A 19,472-nucleotide genomic window follows, 5' to 3' on the forward strand; every position below is an offset into this window, starting at 1 on the left:
GGAGACACAGTGCTGTTAAAACAAGAAAAGGTGGACAAAGTCAGCACAAACTTCAACAAAACACCACACACAGTAATCCACAAACACGGCAACCAAGTGACTGTAGAATCACCGGAGGGAGCTCAATACAGCCGGAACACAACTTAAGTGAAAAAGTACATCACAAGCCAGCACGAACGGGAAGACGCGAGCGCACCAGACTACCCAGCGCAACAGCAGGCCATGAACTCTCACGACGGTCCAGCTGTGCCAGCTGTGCCCGACGGACATGCTACACCTGTCTCGAGACCTCAGAGGCAAAGGAAGCCTCCCGAGAGACTGAAAGACTTTGTGACGATTTAATACAGTGGCAATGAGTTAATTAATTTGCTTATATGGAAATACAGTTGACCGTTCTTGTTAACTGAGGTGTTTGCAGTTTTAAATAGATACCTTGGTGAATAGTTAATGCAATGGTTAATGGGAAAATTCTAAGAATAAGAATAAGAAATCATTTTCAGATAAAGGTTCATTGACATAAGTTACAATGTGAAGTTTTTCTAGAGATGAGTTGATTAATAGCAGAGCTACGAGTTTTAATTACAACAGGTATTGATTTAGGTTTCTGATGACATTAAGTTCTGATCCAAGTAAAAGGGGGATGTCATGTACTGAATTACCATGCAGCAATGTGGGAACGTATTATTTGTAGTACTCAGGAATGTGTTGATGTGACGCACCGGAAGACTATGAGTCAGTTGAAGAGTTAACAAGTAAAGAAGACACACATGGTTGAAACGGTCTCGGAGTGATTGATTTAATTCGCTGTTAAGTTCATAGGTTTAATCCTGAAAGGAACAGTTAACAGTATTGATGTAATATGACCGAGAACACCTTGGATAATCAGTTTGTAATCACCCACGTAAAATATTCTTGAACATAACTCCTTTTTAATGCCTGATTTGTCATGAAAAGCATCAAGAGGAACGGACAATAATGTAACGATTTTGATGAGGAGTATGTGGCACACTATGTATGTAGCCTCTGTGAAGTCACCCAAGGGTTTACACACGACCGTTGTGAAGCCGTAGATTAGCTCGATATTTTTACAACCAGCAGCCAAATATTTATGTTTGGCACATTTATGGAGGGAATTCAATGGCTGTGTTGCAGTATACTACGGCCAAAACGTATCAATATTAAATCTTAGCAACTTTATAATGAAGTAAACCTCAACCCCAAAAAAGTAGTTGTCGTTTTTTTTGCAGGATCGGCAGCAGCTGCAGTCCTCACCCTCCGCGACATGGAGAGGCTTCTCATTCCCGGCTTCTTTAAGACCGAGAACCAGACTGAGATGAACTCTGACATCATCACCGCCTTCCTACCCAAAACCAAGCACTCCAACTTCTCCCAACCTATCAACTTCACCATCCAGCACAAGAAGGTGAACCGTCTGACAGAATGCGCCATCGTCATCAACTCATCCACCAATCCATCTGTACCTACATCCATGTATCAACAGCTCCATCCATCCACCCTCCCATCTATCCATCCACTAAAATATTATACCTCCATCCATCATCCATCATCCATGAAGCAATATCAGTTCTTTACTGTTTGCTTTTTGTTTTTTTGCATCCTCAGAAATCAGAGGCTGGCCTGGTGACCTGTGTGTACTGGGAAGGGAAAGACCAGACGGCTGTGAAGGTGGATGCCTCCACGGGCGAGGAGGCAGAGGCCAGCCGCTGGTCGGTAAATGGCTGTTGGGTGGCGTACTCCGATGAGAACTACACCATTTGCAGCTGTTCCCACCTCTCCACCTTCGCTCTCATCCTGCAGATCGGAGACGTACGTACCAAGCAGCCCAACCTGAGGTGGTTTAACTGCTCAATGTATTGTCTTTGTTCTCTGTGGACGCCGTATTTTCCTCCTCCAGCTGACAGATGCGTATTTTCTACAAGAGAGCCAAAGGAGCAGGAAGGACAGGGTTCCATCCCTGCCTTGTTTGATGCAGAAACTGCTCCAACGTTGTGACACATACCACTACAATACAGGTCCCTAATGCAACAATCAGTTTTACAGTAGAGATCTCAATATCTGAAGTCAGAGAAAAAGTTGGTCAAAGTCCAGCCTGTAGGCCACCCCTGCACAGATTAACCACATAAACTTCGACTTCTGCCGACAACCCCTCCCAGCCGTGCCACACTGGCAAGAGAGAGAGATTTCTGTCAGATATACTTTCGTAAAAAGAGTGAATGAAAACCATCCAAACCAATCTCACTTTGGCCCTTAGATTCCTCCAGACTAAACGTTCAGCAGACAGCGTTGTCCGTGTTGTTTTAGGGCCAAATTACAAGCGGTGACGATTTTCGGCAGATCGACAATATCCCGATATTTTCACCAGTGTCACGTTTTCTTCTCTTGTTCGTCACCAGCCTCCTCCAGAGGACCCCTTCCTGGAGTGGCTGAACAGAGTGTGTGTGACCATCGGCCTGTTCTTCTTTGCGCTGGCCATCGTGACCTTCCTCCTGTGCAGCTGGAATGCCAAGATCAACAACACGGCCCGTCTGCACCTCTGCATCAGCCTCGCCTCCTCCCACTTCCTGATGCTCTGGATGGACCGATACGTTGACAATAAGGTGTTTGTTCACACAGTAGGGGAACAGATCCACCGCCTGGGAGGATATATGCTCTCCTCATGATACCCTGAGGGCATTCTTAGTGTTGAATGGGAGGGAGGGCATTCTTATATTTTGAGGTATTGCCTTATGGTATATTGATGGTATATTATACCTTGAACCTGGTCGTCTCTGTAGGTGGCTTGTAAAGTCATGGCCGGCGTGCTCCACTTCCTGATTCTGGCCAGTTTCTCCTGGATGCTCCTGGAGGCCCTGCAGCTCTTCCTGCTGGTCCGGAGACTTTCCAAGGTCCAGGTCATCCAGAGGGACGGCCTCCCTACACCAGTGCTGTACCTGATTGGCTATGGCGCACCGTTTGTGATTCTGGGCGTGTCTGCCGCGGTGTTCTCTGATGGATATGGTGCCACAGACTCACAGGTGTGAGTAGCACTGCCAGTGACCCACACACATATGACCATGTGTATCTATAGTTACGTATATGACATACACACACTCTGTTCTTAAAACTGTGTAGGTGCTGGCTATCCACAGAACGCAGTTTCAACTGGGCTCTGACAGGGCCTGTGGTCGCTCTCCTTGGTGTGAGTACATTGGCTTTATTTGTATTTGTATTTTTGTTACACTGTGGGACATAATTCAGCACAAAGCATTAGCAACAATTAATAATAATAATAAATATAACCGCAAGCAGTGATTAACGGGGTCCGAGCTAAATGAAAAGTCAAGAACACACTAATGGAAGATACATAAATATGACATGTAATTATGAAGGAGAGATGTTGATTTTCCCCTTAATGCCATACTGTGCCTCGGCTTTCAGGTGACTAGGCTGCATAGCAATGGCTGAATGTCATGTTCAGCTTGTTCAAAATGGTCTATTTGGGATTCAAACTCCCAAACTAAGGATCACAAGTACAATACATTATCCCATTGAGCCAGTGACAAACCTGAAATGTAGCCTCATTCACATGGTGAAAATGTCTATTGATAAGCACACAACATCCAGAAAACTCCAATGCCGTGTTCCGATATCCACACTTCCATGAGTACACTTAAATGAAGTACACTATCCGCACTCACTAAGTGCGCTAATTTTCAGATGTCAGTGTTGTTCCAAATCGAATACTCCGTGGTGCACTAACCGGAAATTACGATCACAACTGCCGCCGCGGCTCCTCCCCGGAAATAAATATCCCTCTTTGAACGGTGAACTCTTTACGCCTAGCTGCTATAAAGAGCTATAAAAGCAATAAAAACTACAAAATGAATCTTAACTCTTAAATTAATGCAGGCTATGTGGAAAATGCGCCGACTTTGCCTCAGCCTGGGTCCGCCCTCTTCCGCCACTAAAATGGCTGCTGTTGTGAAGCCGTAGATTAGCCGTAGATTAAATCGCGATCCACACTTCGCGATTTGACCGTTTTGAGTACACCATCCGGGTCCTTTCAGTACACTTATTTTCGCCCGATCTGAATCGGAACGCCCTACATACTCAAACTTAGGCTAGTAAGTACGGATAGTATGGATATTGGAACACGGCACAAGCAAACATTTCTCAAATGAATTAAGGGCTTTCTTAAAGGGGTACTATGCAACTTTTTTGGCTTAATTTACCTTAACATAACAGGTTAAGAGTCATTGTGATGGTTCTATAATACTTTATGGGTCGATTGGTCGCTGTTTCGACTCCCCTAGAGCATCTTGGCGGAAAAAGGGAATATGCAAGTTCCTGCCGGCAACCCGCCGCCCACTCTTGCGGGAGTCTCGGATCTCGCGGGAGTCTCGGATCTCGCGAAGCAACAAATTGCTTTACGGCACTACAGACCCACAAACACAGAACCGGTGTTACACCGAATTCTGCGACCATCCGAAAAGTGTGACCCCAGGGGGCGCTGTTGCATATTTTCTGCAGTATGCACGAGTTTGAAGCGTAGACAGGCATGACAAAAACATCCATAAGATCTCCCCCCAACCAATTACCTTTTTATTAAAGGTGCTTAATAAATGCATTTGATTTTGATTAGCGCTTTACAGACCCATACAATGGATAGGGTGTTTAGTACGGTCCTTCACCGTTGCTTCTTTACCCATAAAAAGCTACAGTCAGTGTTAAATTGCGTTGATTTACCTTTGAGAATTTCCTATTATAGGCTGCTGTGTAAAATGCTGTTTAGAATGAATGTTAGTATCAAGAAAAGTAAGACCCACCGGTGGGGGGAGATCTTATTTTTTATTTATGTTTTTGTTATAATGCACACGTGCATGTTGCAGAAAATGTACAACAGCGCACCCCATGGGTCACACTTTTCGGTGGGACTATTAAAATACATTGAAGGACATTTGCGGCATGTTAATGAAATACTTTGGGGGGAATTCACTTAAACTAAGTCATTTCATTTAACATAATGTAGGATATCCACCTCCGTTCAGTAGGACACCCTCTTCACTTCTCCAGAAAGAAACGTATCCCGCGCAAAGAAAGAGCAAAAATGCTGCTCTTGTTGTCATGGCTACCAGAGAGGACGCTGGTGTTGTTTGTTTGCTGCTTCTCTGATCACAACTTTTTTTTGATTTTTGTGACTGATAAAATAGTTTTCCTGTGCTTTTTTTTCACTTTTATTTTTTCACTTTTAACAAGCTATTGTTACGAGCCCTTCCAGTTTTTCGGGACATTGATTTGTAGCCTCACCGACGTTGTTAGCTGGGTAGTTAGGCATCTAGCTGTTTCTGACGTCTTCCAAATGTCCATCTTGCCTCACTCACCGGGAAAAGAGCCATCTGGTTCCAACAACCTATATCGCCTTGCCGGACAACTTTCAGCCACTCGCCTCCCGATCCCTGCTAGTGGGTCCCCCTCGCTCATCTATCTAGTGGCGGCTAACGCTAGGCTGCTCCGTCGGCCAGACCTGGTCACATCCATCCTCCTCACTCTGCATGGTCTCCCCCCAGTAAGTCTTTTCCCTGGTCCATCTCCTCCTGTCTTGCCGTGGGTAATCCTGGTCTACACCGCTGTCATCCATCTCTGTGCACCGGGCCCGCGGCTAGCCGCTATCGCTGAGCTGTTGCTCCCTCCGCCCGGCAGCATCATGCTCACCTATTCGCCTGCACAGCTGTTTGGTATTTTCAACTACTCCCCCCCATCATCCATCTCAGTCATCAAACAACTTGGACTCCTACGTCGTCGCCGTTACATCCACAGGAGCTCCCGCCGTGGATTTGTTTTGTCCCAGCACGGTCTCTGCGTCCCATTCACCCGGTCACCTGCACGCTCCGTCACGCCCCTACCACGTCATCAGGACTCAGCTGCTTCCGGACCTTTCAACGCTGCCGTTAGGCGTCAGCTCACCAGGCCGGTGAGCTCCCCTCTGTCCTTCTGCACAGCTATCCTGACTAACCTCAGACCTCTCCAGCCTGCCCCGATCCCACCCCCCTCTGGCTGCGTCAACTTTGCCCTCCTCAACACTCGTTCACTCACCAATAAAGCCCCCATCATACTTGAACTCATCCTTGACAATAACCTCGACCTCCTTCTTACTGAAACCTGGCAACAACCCAATGAATTTTTCTCCCTCAACCAAGCATCTCCCCCTGGTTTCAGCTACATCGCCAAACCCCGCCCCTCTCGCCGTGGAGGTGGTCTCGCCGTCATACATAAAGAGACCTATTTGATTAAAGAACCCACCCTCCCTTCAGTAGTATCATCCTTTGAATTCATTGCTTTCAAAGCCCCCTCCGCCACAACAGTTATCCTCATCTACCCGCCACCCAAACCTAATCCCTCATTCCTCTCTGACTTCACTGAACTCCTTACACTAGCATCAACCCTCTCTCAACCCCTCCTCCCTCAGTAACTACCGCCCAATCTCCAACCTCTCCTTCCTCTCCAAAACCCTTGAACGCATTGTCACCACACAACTCCAATCCCATCTCCACGCCAATAACCTTTTTGAACCCCTCCAATCTGGCTTCCGCCCCCTCCATAGCACAGAAACCGCTCTCCTCAAAGTTCTCAATGACCTCCTCACCTCTGCCGACTCTGGTTCCCTCAACTTCCTCATCCTCCTTTACCTGAGTGCAGCCTTTGATACTGTATACCACACCATCCTGCTCACCAGACTCAGCAACCTCGGAATCGAAGGAACTGCACTCAGCTGGCTTCACTACTCCGACAGATCTCACTTCATCTCCCTCCACAACCACACATCTGCCACAGCCACCGTCACACAAGGCGTTCCCCAAGGTTCTGTACTTGGCCCCCTCCTCTTCATCATTTACCTCCTCCCCCTTGGTCAGTTACTCCGCCATTTCTCCATGGACTTCCACTGCTACGCCGACGACACCCAGATTTACCTCAGCACCAAATCCCCGCACAACCCCCCCCTCTCCCACATTGAATCCTGCCTGTCTTCACTCACTCTCTGGATGCAAAATAACTTCCTGAAACTTAACAGCAACAAAACTGAACTCCTCCTCATTGGCTCCAAATCAACCCTGAGTAAACTCGCAAACCCCCCCACACTCACTATCGACGGCACCACGGTCTCCCCCTCCCCCCAGGCCCGCAACCTTGGCGTAATCTTTGATTCCACCCTCTCCCTTGAACCCCACATCCGCCACACTGTCAAAACCTCCTTCTATCACCTCCGTAATATTGCAAAGATCAGATCCTCCCTCACATCCCACGCTGCAGAAAGACTCATCCATGCCTTCATCTCCTCCCGCCTTGATTATTGCATAGCCGTATGGTTAAACACCAACAAAATGGTCATGTAGGCAAAATGGGTTGCGACTGTGGAAGTTTGGCTTTTCTATGAAATTGTGGGAAAAGTAAACATTTTTAGAGCAGAAGACCGGGGTGAAAAAGATGCATCTGATTTTAGAGATTAATATGATGAAAGAATTTTGAGTCCAGGTCTATTTCGTCAGGAGAAATAAGGCAAGTTCATAATTTTTCTAAATAGAGCCACCTTTGGGTGCAGTACCACAATTTGGGTTTATCAGTAGTGGGGGGTATTGGTATCCACCAAATAATAGTTGTATGTTTTTTTATACAATAACAAATTGGTCAGGTAAGAAAAATGGCCAAACTTAATTGGCCAATATTTCTCAAATGGAACTAAGTAAAACAAATTCTGTTCACTGATTTTTCTGAGGTTTGGTCTAAAGATTTTATGTGGCGATTTTGGTGAATTTTTGATTATTTTTGTATCCTGTGAATCTTTTTATCATGTTTAGTTTTAATATGAAATTGTGTTTTTTTATAAAAGCGTCTGATTCTAGAGATTAATATTCTGAAAGAATTCTGAGTCCAGGTCAATCTGGTGGGGAGAAATAAACTTAATTCATGATTCTTTGGGGTTTATTATACAGATTTACAGAATTTGAGAAAAAAAAAAGTTACAGAAACAATAGGGGCAAAGCACCTTCGCTGCTCGGACCACTAATAATAATATCTTTATTGATATAGCACCTTTAAAAACAATAGTTTACACAAGTCTATACAAAAGTTTTGTTTTTTTTACTGATTCAGCAACCCTTATCGCCAAGACTTGGTATTCGGTAAAGCAGTAGCAAAGCATGTTTTAGTTTATTTGCCGTGGTCGTTGTCAGGGGAAGGTTTGGCCAACATGTTGAATAGATGTTGGCCAACGTTCTAAAGTATGTGTTTCGTGGGGCGCTGTGCCAGCATGAGAGGTCCAATGCTTGTCTGTGCCCATTCCAGGATTTCCTAGAGATAATGCTGTAGGCTAATATGTGGGCTCATCTAATATGTGCCTTTGTGTCATTCAAGATGAACTTGGTGCTGTTCTGTGCCACCCTGGTGTGCCTGAGGCCCACCCTGGCCAGCATGAAGAGTGACGTGTCGCAGTCCAAGGACACCAGGTTCAACCAGATTCTGTTCTCTCTGTCTGTCCGTCTGTCTGGCATTACGTAAACTGGAACTATTCCAGCCAATGAGGGTGCAGTAACGTGTTTGGTCCAGAGGGGGCGCCCTGTACCTGATCCACTTTGCTGAGCCTCTCTTGAACGTCTCTGCAGGTTGATCGTGTTCAAGATACTGGCCCAGTCTGTCATCCTGGGCTGCACTTGGGTCCTGGGTCTGTACCAGGCCAACCTCTTCTTCCAGGTGCTCTTCATCCTGCTCAACTCCCAGCAGGGCACCTTCCTCTTCATCGTGCACTGTCTGCTCAACAAGGAGGTGGGTCCAAATCAGGAACACTTGTTATGGTTCATCTTTATACAGGACAGTAAGAACAGGACAATGTCAATCCAACTGGTACATTGATAATGGTGATATGATTAGCAGTTATATTTTCACTATCGAATAGAAAGTATGCTGAATAGAAATGACTACAAAAAATAGCCTACAATATGTCATTAAGATACGATTATTGATGATATTATCGTTAGTGTTAATCCATGTTATGTTGTTGTACCTCCAAGGTGAGGGGAGAATACATCAAATGGCTGTCCTGCTCATTCGGGAAATCTGGAAACGCTGGAACAGCGGTGAGGGGCATAGACAAAAAATTAAATACATATTTAAAAATTACAAAACTTGAATTCTACATATTCACAAGCCTTGAAACCCACATATAGAAAGCTGTAAGGTCTTGCAATAGAGTACTAAAGTGTGACGTCACATTTACATGGCAACCGATTCACGTTCTACACAAACCAGATTAACAAGGGGAAATCCTATGCCACACGAACGTTTTATAGAAAAGGAAGTATTTTTTTGCAAATTGATTTGCGAGTTTTCTTTACCAATGATGTAAGTAATATTTAGTTTTTTACTTTTACATTATTTACTTTTACATTATAAACTTAATCTTTCATGCTAGCGCAAACTTTTCCTTTTGGGGAATACATGAACGCCTCGACATGTTTCGATTGGTAGTGAATTGAACCTCTTGAAATTGATTTATTTTCATTTTGAAAGAAACAACACATGGAAGCAATGGAAAACGCCATCTCTCGTTTGGTTGTTTAGAACTGAAAATCCGGTTGCCAGGACAACGTGACGTTTCACTTTAGTACTCTATGAGTAATGAAAATGGCCCAACTCGAGGGAAAATATCACTGCACGCAATTGGATAACACTACGCCAATCAGAAAAATTGGGGAATGAGAATATTATTCGTCCCAGAGTGACAACAGTCATTTTATTGTATTACTATTGCATTGTGATTACAACAACAAACATTATATTTTCTCGTTTCAGAAAGACTTTCATTCCGGTTCAAACAACATGGATGCCACTGAGGAGCAAGAAAATAAGTGATGGTGAAAAGAGGAGAATAAAAAAGGAAAGCAATGGATGTAAAATTATGACTTAGATTAACGTATTAATAACAGATGTAAACACTAAGAATGACTGTTCCATGTATCATGTGTAGGTCCCTTTTTCGTGGCAAGGGCATATTTGTTTTGTTATACCCAACCTTTTTGGCTAGTAAAAAAGTAAGTAAAAAAAGTGTAAAATCTCCTTACTTCTGAGTTGGATATTGTGATGTACAAATACTATACCTAAGATCTTACAACTACATAGCAATTAAGGGATAGCCCAAAGATTATTCAAATCAAGGTGTAGTTCCCAAGTCCTTCGTCCCAATTCGACCACAGAGCCAAGATGCATCGTTTAATCCTTCATTCTCTTGCAAAATACCCAGACAACAAACCCCATCCCCCATCCATGGATCACTGTTACCCTGTTGTTAATTCATCACAAACAACAGTACAACAAAACACATGACAATTGGTGGACGGTCCTATCTGAGTGTACAAAAAGGTGGAACCCCTGTACCCCCTAATGGGTTATTCGGCTTAGCTCAGGAGGAAGAGCCGATATCTGGTAACCGAAAGGTTGCTAGTTCCTCCTATCTCAGTTGATGTGTCCCTGACCAAGCCACTTAACCCTAACTGCTCCTGACGAGCTGGCTGTCACCTTGCATGGTCACTTTGGATAAAAGCGTCTGCAAAATGCCCTAATTGTAATTAGTGATGGATTCAATGATTATTTTCCTTGATTCAATTCGCGTCGGTAAATTCGCCAAAAAATAATCCTTCCGATTCGTTCGTTCTTTCGAGTTGCCGGTAGCGGTGAAGTCAGTCAGACTCGGCTCCTCCCTCGTTCTCATTCTCAAATGATCGTGGTAGTCGGTCATCAATCAACACAACGTTAGCCTACAACTTTAACCAAACGCAGCGGGATAGTAGTTGATTATTGGATGTTTAACATATCAGCAAGATAATAGACTTGATTTAGCAATGATGCAATGGGAGTCCCGGGTCCCGGGTGGAGAACGAACCATGAAAGAACTAGACAGATTGACAAGACATTAAAATATTTGATTAATCTGACATGACACAGAAAATACAAAGACAGCATGCATTTACCATTTCACTGATATTGAATAGTATTATTGTACGCTCGCTCAGTAAGCCTCTTCTCACCACTCACAGTAAGTGAACGAACAGCGATTCAGCGACTATGGGTCTGAGAGGAGTCGAGTGTAAACAACACAAAAATATGACAAACACTGTGACTATGAATGTAGTTTTAAAAATTTTACCCATCATATCTGTGAAAGAGCCAATGTAATGTTAAATTGCAGATTACTTAATATCATCAAGCCCTGGGTTGTAATGAGTACAATGAGTTATCAAGATCTAATTTCAAGTAAAAAAGGGATATCACATATTTAGAGTAATCGTTTGATAAAACGGATTCCACCTTGTTCTCCGTGCAATAAGAAGTACTTAACCTTATGTAAGATGCATCCAGACGCGTTTTAACTGCAGGAACTCACCCAAGGAACTAGGAACCTTTGGACGTACTCAGACTTTGTATTATTGTTTGTATTAATTGTTGTCACTTTCTGTGTGGTCCCCAGGAAGACTAGCGACCACTTTGTGGACGCTAATTGGGATCCAAATAAAGGCTTTGCCCAACTTCCTCAGGCGTGAACCCCGCCTTTTGGTTTACTGTTCTCTGTTGCTGACGACTGAGTATGAGGCTACAGCGGGACATATCTGCATGATTCTGCAAGGATGGAGATGTGGGAAGCTCCTACTCTTTTGGACCATCCTGGTTGTCACGCGATGTGGGTTGGGATCCCAGGCTGTAACTGGAGAGTGGGGTGTAGAGAAGATGGCAAGAACCTTGATGTGTTGCCTTTGGACTGGTGGCACTCTCTCTCGGTGGCGGCTGGTGTAGACCAGTAAACCTCCTGTGTATATCCAGGCCATTCTTCCTTCTTGGTGTAGGCAACATCTGGATTGTGCCCCGTCACCATCTTCAGGAATTGTTTTGGCTGTGTATCCCATGAACAGCTTTGATGTTGGCTGGTTGCGCTGCCATTGGGCACAATTACATGGCAGGGGTTGGCAGCGCCTGAAATGATCTGTTAGTCAGCATCCCTGACTAACAGATCATTTCAGGCGCTGCCTGAAATGATCTGAATCATGTTTGATTCAGCATAGTCTTTTCCATGGCGTGTCCAGTCGTATCATTTCGCCTCTTGTCGGGCGACTGTCCCTGGTCTATAACACTGTCCAGAATGCGGGTTCCTATTTGTCCAGTCAGGTGGGGTGCTGTTGTTATCCTTTGTTGATAGTGTAGTTGTGGTGGTGGCTCCATGTGTTGCAGTTCCATTTGTGCCGGGTCCTTTATGATCTTGGACTGGTAGTGCTGCTGTTATCTGGATCCTGCCTTATTCTTAGCTCTTTTCCCTTTCCGAGGCTCTGTCCCTCTTGATATAGTGAATCAGGCACACTTTATGGCGACATGCCTCTTTGTCCTCCCAGGGTACCTGCTGGGATCTGTTATATATCTTCTGATTAGGTTGTGGTTTATTTATTGTTTTTTGCATTCAGCTGAAACCCAATGACCAAACCATTTAGTCATTGTGCCATTCCCTCAGACGCCTTCAACAGAAAGGGTTGGTGTTTTAGGATTTAGAGGAGGAGGAACAGCCGGGATTTTCTCCTGGGTCCTGCTGTTGCATCTCAGTAAGTCTTTCTTATACTTCACCTTTCAACCACACACCTAATAACTTACATTTACATTTGGGGCATTTAGCGGACGCTTTATCCAAAGCGGCTTGCGACGGTTCCTTCGAACATTCACACACCCGACGGCGGAATCAACCAAGGAAACCCATTACAGGAGCCTCTGGAGGAAGCAGCAGGGAAGACCAGAGGCTGAGGACCAGAGGCTGAGGGCCAGAGGACCAGAGGCCGAGGGCCAGAGGATCAGAGGCTGAGGGCCAGTGGAGACCAGGTCTGGTGACTAGTTATTGAAGTTGGGTTTTTATCATCTTCAGATTTGAATTCTGTGCCAGATCTGCGATATCAGGTCATTCATACTCGGGTTATGTAGGAGTCGTCTGAGCTGAACTTTGTAGTCTTGTTCTATATTTGAAACCAAAAACTTTGGTTTGCCCAGAATTCTGAAGTAACATATCCAGTTTACCAGGAATCTAGATCCCTGAAGCAGGGTTTTGAGGAGCTGTGCTTTGAGGAGCTGTGTCTGACAGTGCCTGCTTGTCTGTGCGACTCTGAGCTCCCCGATCCTCCCTGGGTCTTGGTAAGATGTGTACGTTGTGTCGGAGCTGACGTCTGTGTGCCGTCCCTACAATCTACGAACACAGTGTTTCAGCTCGTCTGTGACCAGGGCTGGTAGGTATTCCTGTTCTCTCTGGGAACGTGTTTTGGTTTTCTGCTCTCATTGTCTCGTGAAGGTCCCTAGTTTCAAGGTGTAGTGTAGAGAGAGCTGAATTGCTTGTGTCCTTTTTAAAATGTATGGACTGAAGTTGACTGCCTTTGTGGTACTCGCTCTACTTTTAAGGTCACAGGAACGAGCGATATGTTGTTTCATCTTCTTCTGACAAATGTACAGAAAATTGTACAGTCGCTATTGTAGCGTCTGCTAAACGCTCTGTGTAAATATAATGGACTCTATCTCAATCTCTCTCTCTCTCTCACTCACTCACTCACTCACTCACTCACTCACTCACTCACTCACTCACTCACTCACAGAAGGAACTTCCAGAGGACTAACTCGCTCCCCCAGAGGACCAGAGCTAAACCAGACCCAGTCCAATGACCGGCATGAGGCCACGAAGACCAAGCAGGATAGTGTGTCTGTTACTGTCAGTGGTTCTGGGGTGAGTGGATTGACTCTCTATCTTACTGTTTTGTGACTCCTGGGACATCTCATTAAGTAGTCTGCTGCTGCTGCTATTCAAGGAGACACAGCCCTATACCACCTAGACAGGGGTTTGCATTAGTGACTCATTAAAGGGTTACTTCACCGATTCAGAACCGGCGTTCTATCATTCTAAAATCGCTATTGTAATATATTTTTCCCTCAGTCTAACCCAGTCTTCTCTTGGCCCAGCTTTCCTGATCTAATTTTCTCCCAAGGTGACGTCAAATAAAGCGTTTGATGTCATCTTGGGAAACTTTGCTTGCCTGCTAGAAGGGCCGAGGACTACAAATCACTGGTTCCAAATTTGTGAGCCCACCAATAAGGAATGAGGGGGGGCGGGAGCTCGCGTACGAGATGCCAACACAATGTCCGCCATGTTCCTTCACCGCTTAGCTAGAGAACAAATTTGCAATGTGAAACAGCCAAAGCGGATTTTGAAAATCTATTGTTGGATTCGGACATTCGGGGCTATTTGTACGAGCCAGAATACAGCCCGGAAGAATTGACACAAATAGAGGCGGAGGCTGCTGCGGCTGCAGCTGAACAAGCCTTGCCTGTTGCCGGGGACGAGGAGCCGCCGGGGCGCACCGGTTTGTTCTTTTCGCCTATAGACCCTAACAGTCCCTGTGTTGCAGCAAACTTCAGCGATGCCAGTTTCTTCCAGAAAAAATGGCTGAATTTGGGGAGGACAGGTCCGTGGATAACCTCTCACCCAGGCTTTATGCCTTATCTGAACAGTTTGGTAATGGATGCATATTTCCGGACCCAGAAAGTGAAGTGGAAACGCCAGCCAAAGCCCGCCGGGAGCATAGAGTAAGTGTTTTATTTTTTTACTAACACATTGGCTACAATAGTTTTGAGTCCCGGGGAACGTGACAATGTAGTTATCCGAAATTGGCCAATCTTATTGGCAGAGCATAGGCTACGTTACGGTAGCTTGAAGTCTGTGTAATGCTGTATAGGCTACTCAAGGCATAACTTATCTTGCTTTGCTAATGTTCTCTTTCTTTCTTAGACGGTTTCGGCTTCCTGTGTTGTCCAGGCCATCAGAGCTAATGACCCAGCACAAGATAGGCAGTACCGTGGCTACCAGTAGACAGTAGATGCTCAAGATGAGCTGTGACTATTTTGACTCTATTTTGACTCTACACGTTCTATTTTTGTAAATAGTTCATATTTTTTCATGAATAAAACTTCAAATTCATGTTGGTTGTTGTGATTTGTTTACCACCCCAAGTGCTAAAGTAGGCCTACTGTATAAGATAAACACCTATTTTAACTGGGGAGAAAAGGTTGAGTACAAATACTTGATATGCTGAGCTATTGCATATATAATGGGTCCTTCCCATAGACATCCTATAAATAGACGCAGCATTGGCTGCTGGGACGCGAGAAATGCGGCCGCCATCTTGAAGTGTGAATGGGGAGCCAGAGTGCAGCTAAGTCCAAGGGGAGATTGTAACAGAGGATGTATTTCTGCTTAGGGAACACAGTTTGGCATCGACAACCACCATTCGGACTTGTTGTGGTTGTGTATGTGTTTCATAAGAAAATGCTGCACCACGTTGCAAAACACGCCTCTCTTGAACTTCAGAAAGGAAGCCAGGAAAGAAGCTATGCAAAACAGTCCTCTTTCAGGGTTTTAATCCCACAGATATTGATCTTTCTTACATTCACATTGCCTTCCATTGCCTTCCTACATTGTTCAGTCTGCATTTACCCTGACTGCTTTTTATTGTATTTTTAATTTCACTCCTAACTCATGATAATCAGGCCTAATGCGACATAGATTTATTTTCCATGATAATTCTTTTGTATTTTATTCTCTTATTTTTGAAGCACTGTAAATTGTCAGTCTGGATTTACCCTGGCTTCTTTTTATTGTATTTTGAATTTCACTCGTACTGGTCTGATCATTTTCCTGTATCAATTCCCACCTGCAAACTCCAGTCCATTCCATCCATCCATCCACAAAAAAACATTCCATCAGCAGATTTGTATCATGATGCATTCTCATTTTAGGCCAAGTATAAGACAATACTTTCTTAACAGTATAATTGTAACCATGATATAAATGGAGTCATTCAAGTAACAACATTCAAATACTAACTTTGTTGGTCTGAATCCAGTGAAAAAGATTGGTGGTTTTAGCTGACATAAAAACTTTCAGGTGTTTATACGCTTTATTCCAAAGCGACATGCATGAAAAATAAATATAAAACAATCACTGTAAACATTATAATAATTTAAGGAAAGAATGTTGGTAATAAAAGTAAATACAAAATATCAATACAAAGTGTCAACACAGAATAAACTGCGGCTGCAGCAACAGTCAGAGATACAGTCTATAGGGTAAGATATATAGATATCTAATGTATTCATACATTGTTTATGTAGGATATATATGTATATGTAGCCTAATCATACATTGTTTCTTCAACTTAAAAATAGCTGACCGTTTCTTTTTCCCTTCTCTGGGATTATGTTACCAGTTTTGATCTCGGACGGCTGGTCACTTATAGCATATAAGAATATTATATTACTGTTAAGCCAACTATGAATAATAAAACACACCAAACCATGTGTCCTTTATCAAAGCTACACAAAAACGTGTGAAAATCAGTGGTATTCAGTGAGGTATGACACAGCTTGCCCACTTCATCCGTCCGTCAACGGACGCCGGAAGGCGTGTCGGAGGGATGGGGGAGTGTTATTTGTCGACGGAGCCACGATCTGATTGGCTGATGGATCCGTTGCAGCCTGAAAAGTTAAAATTTTCTCAACTTCTGCGTATGCGTCTACAAAGACTAGACCCCTATACGTCCGACACGCCCTCTGCCATCCGCCGACGGACGCATGTAGTGTGAACAAGGTGTCATGGTGCGGCCACACCAACCGCGTTACTCGCGTTGGATAACGCGAGTAACGCGCCTAACCTGGCGGTTGATCAGTGTGTGGTGGTTCAACGCTTCCAACGCGTCAACGCGCCAACGCAGCTAGATGAGTCCATGTCCATGCAAGTGAACGGAGCGTTCCCTCTTCGTCATAACTATCACACCAAACATCCTTCACATTCACCGAGCGAACATTATGAAAGTAAAATGCACATTTCTCGCTAAAAATGTTTCCATAAACGCATTTAATGGCGTAACTATGTAACTATTTCCACCCAGAATAAAGAAAGATGTCGGCCGTGGCTGTGCTGGAGTCCGAGGTAGGAAACCCAAACGCCGCCGTGTTTGGGTGCATGATAGAGCTTAGATCGGGTTATATTAAATAATCTCGGATATAAATAACAATAATCGGGTTAAATAACTTCACATGGTGTGTCTGGTGTGTTTCCAGCATTCGCAGTGTTGATCAGCAGAGATATAGTCCGCCAAGACGTTGAGGTTGCTTAGCAACCAGAGACGCGAACATTATGAAAGTAAAATGCACATTTCTCGCTAGAAATGTTTCCATAAACGCATATAATGGCGTAACTATGTTACTATTTCCACCCAGAATAAAGAAAGATGTCGGCCGTATGCTTCTGTGCAAGCTCACTACTCTCTGCCAGTGACGTCGGGTCAAGCTCCACGCTGATTGGCTATCGCGGCTAAGCGTCACGCGTTGGAGTGTTGAAAGTTCAATTTTCTGAACTCCGGGCGTTGGTGCGTTGGGCGCGTTACTGCGTTTACGTGCGTAATTACGTGCAACTGCCGCGTCTAACGCCCCCAACGCAACGCTTCAACACTTCAATGCGTGTAACGCGCCTAGACCAATGGTTCCCTATGCAAAAATGCCGATTTTCAACGAGTAACGCGGTTGGTGTGGCCGTACCTTCACACCCCTTGCCTACTGCATCCGTCCATTGACGGATCTCATTGACTTTGCATGGGGCGATCCCGAAATGCATTTTTGGTCAGTCCGTTCCGTCGGCTCCGTCTCTTGCATTCAGAAGTTGAGTCCGTCAGCCCATCAGATCATGGCTCCGTCTGCAAATACCACTCCCCCATCCGGAGCGGATCACCATTCCAAGATGGCGACCCCACGTCTGTTTATGGTCCTTCCCCCTCTAAACGGAAACAGGCGGGAGGTGCAGCGAGCGCAATGCACTGGGAGTTGGAGTATTTCTTACTTTTGAGCCAGAGAGACACTTTCTGCCTTTTCTCAGGCTAGGATGAACCGATTTCATTTTTTTTTTCACATTTAGAATACATAGAATTATTTACTTTATATAACATTCATATATCCACCGGTGAAGCATTCCAATAAACTCTTTAAACATATGATAATGTATTCACATGTCAAATAGGAACATTTTAAACAGGACATTATCCATTAAAAGGTGTGAAAAAACAACTGCATGAAACCAAATATATTCTGTGATCACGTGTGTGTTGGACCCGCTGGACAGCTCTATGAGGAGCCTTGTGAGGAGCTCAATGTTCACATGAAGGTGCTTCATTACTCATGAGCCGTGAGTGATTCCAGTGTCCGTCCTACGATGATGACCCCTCTGATGAAGGGGAAGAAGGAGAAGGAAAGCCCCCTTCACTGGGAGCTGTTTTATCATTCAGATCATTACTTATTATTGGTCATAAGAAAAACGAATCTGGGCTGCGGTGTTGGAAATAAGGGTCAGAAGAGGGGCAGGTCAGTAAGGCTCTTTCAAAAGAGGTACAGGTGAGTAAGGCTCTGTCAGAAGAGGGGCTTATTTGTGCAGCAGTTCTGGTGCGTTTGTATGTGCTTATCGACCAGAGGTACCATGTCTATCTTCCGTAAGATAAAAAAATGTCTGTATGGCATAATGTATTTGCCATACAGACAAATCATTGTTGAATTCAGTCAAGTACTGCATTGTTCATTTATTCTCTCTCTCTCTCTCTCTCTCTCTCTCTCTCTCTCTCTCTCTCTCTCTCTCTCTCTCTCTCTCTCTCTCTCTCTCTCTCTCTCTCTCTCTTCCCCTTCAAATCCTTAGGGCAACACTCTACTATGTCATTCAACCATAGAGGTAAACACACGTTTAATTTTCACCTAACACCTTGTTTGTGTTCATGATTCGACCAGGGACAGCATGTTCATTGTGGCCACCTGTTTGCATCATGTCAGTTGTTTGCCAGTTTGATTAATATGTTGCTTGAAAGAAATGGTTTCCAGAAGTTTCTTCCACTGTCTATTTTAAACATGTGTTGTGGTTCCTGAGGTTTGACTTGGCTGCCTTGCGATTCAGGATCGGACTCATGTTGTTTATCACTAGATCTTTCTTGGAGCATCACACTCTGTTGATTGCATGAAATGAGACGGAAAGCCTATTCCACTGTGGAGACGGGGATTGGGGATGGCAGGTGGCTCAGGAGGTAGAGCGGGTTGACTGGTAACTGGAAGGTTGCTAATTCGATCCCCGGCTCCTGCTAGCTGAGTGTTGAGGTTTCCCTGAGCAAGACGCCTCACCACAACTGCTCCTGACTAGCTGGCTGTCACACTGTGTGGCTGTCACCGCCGTCGGTGTGTGAATGGTTGAATGAATGGGTGAATGTTAGGCAGGATTGTAAAGCGCTTTGAGTGGCCACTGGATAGAAAAGCGCTCTATAAATGCATTCCATTTTCCATTGTGTTGGAGCAGTTCTTCAATTATCTGTTGTTGTTGACAGGAC

At 44.6% G+C, this 19,472-nt stretch overlaps 1 long non-coding RNA gene across 1 annotated transcript; it reads left to right on the plus strand.

Moving 5' to 3' along the window:
• Nucleotides 1-13,053: 13,053 nt before the first annotated feature.
• LOC132473318 (uncharacterized) lies at nucleotides 13,054-13,984 on the plus strand. Its single transcript, XR_009529319.1, has 2 exons — nucleotides 13,054-13,305; nucleotides 13,665-13,984. It is a non-coding gene; the product is annotated as an uncharacterized LOC132473318 (long non-coding RNA).
• The last annotated feature ends 5,488 nt before the right edge of the window (nucleotides 13,985-19,472 follow it).

The sequence above is a fragment of the Gadus macrocephalus genome, chromosome 2 (genome assembly GCF_031168955.1).
Source record: "Gadus macrocephalus chromosome 2, ASM3116895v1".
Lineage (NCBI taxonomy): Eukaryota > Metazoa > Chordata > Actinopteri > Gadiformes > Gadidae > Gadus > Gadus macrocephalus.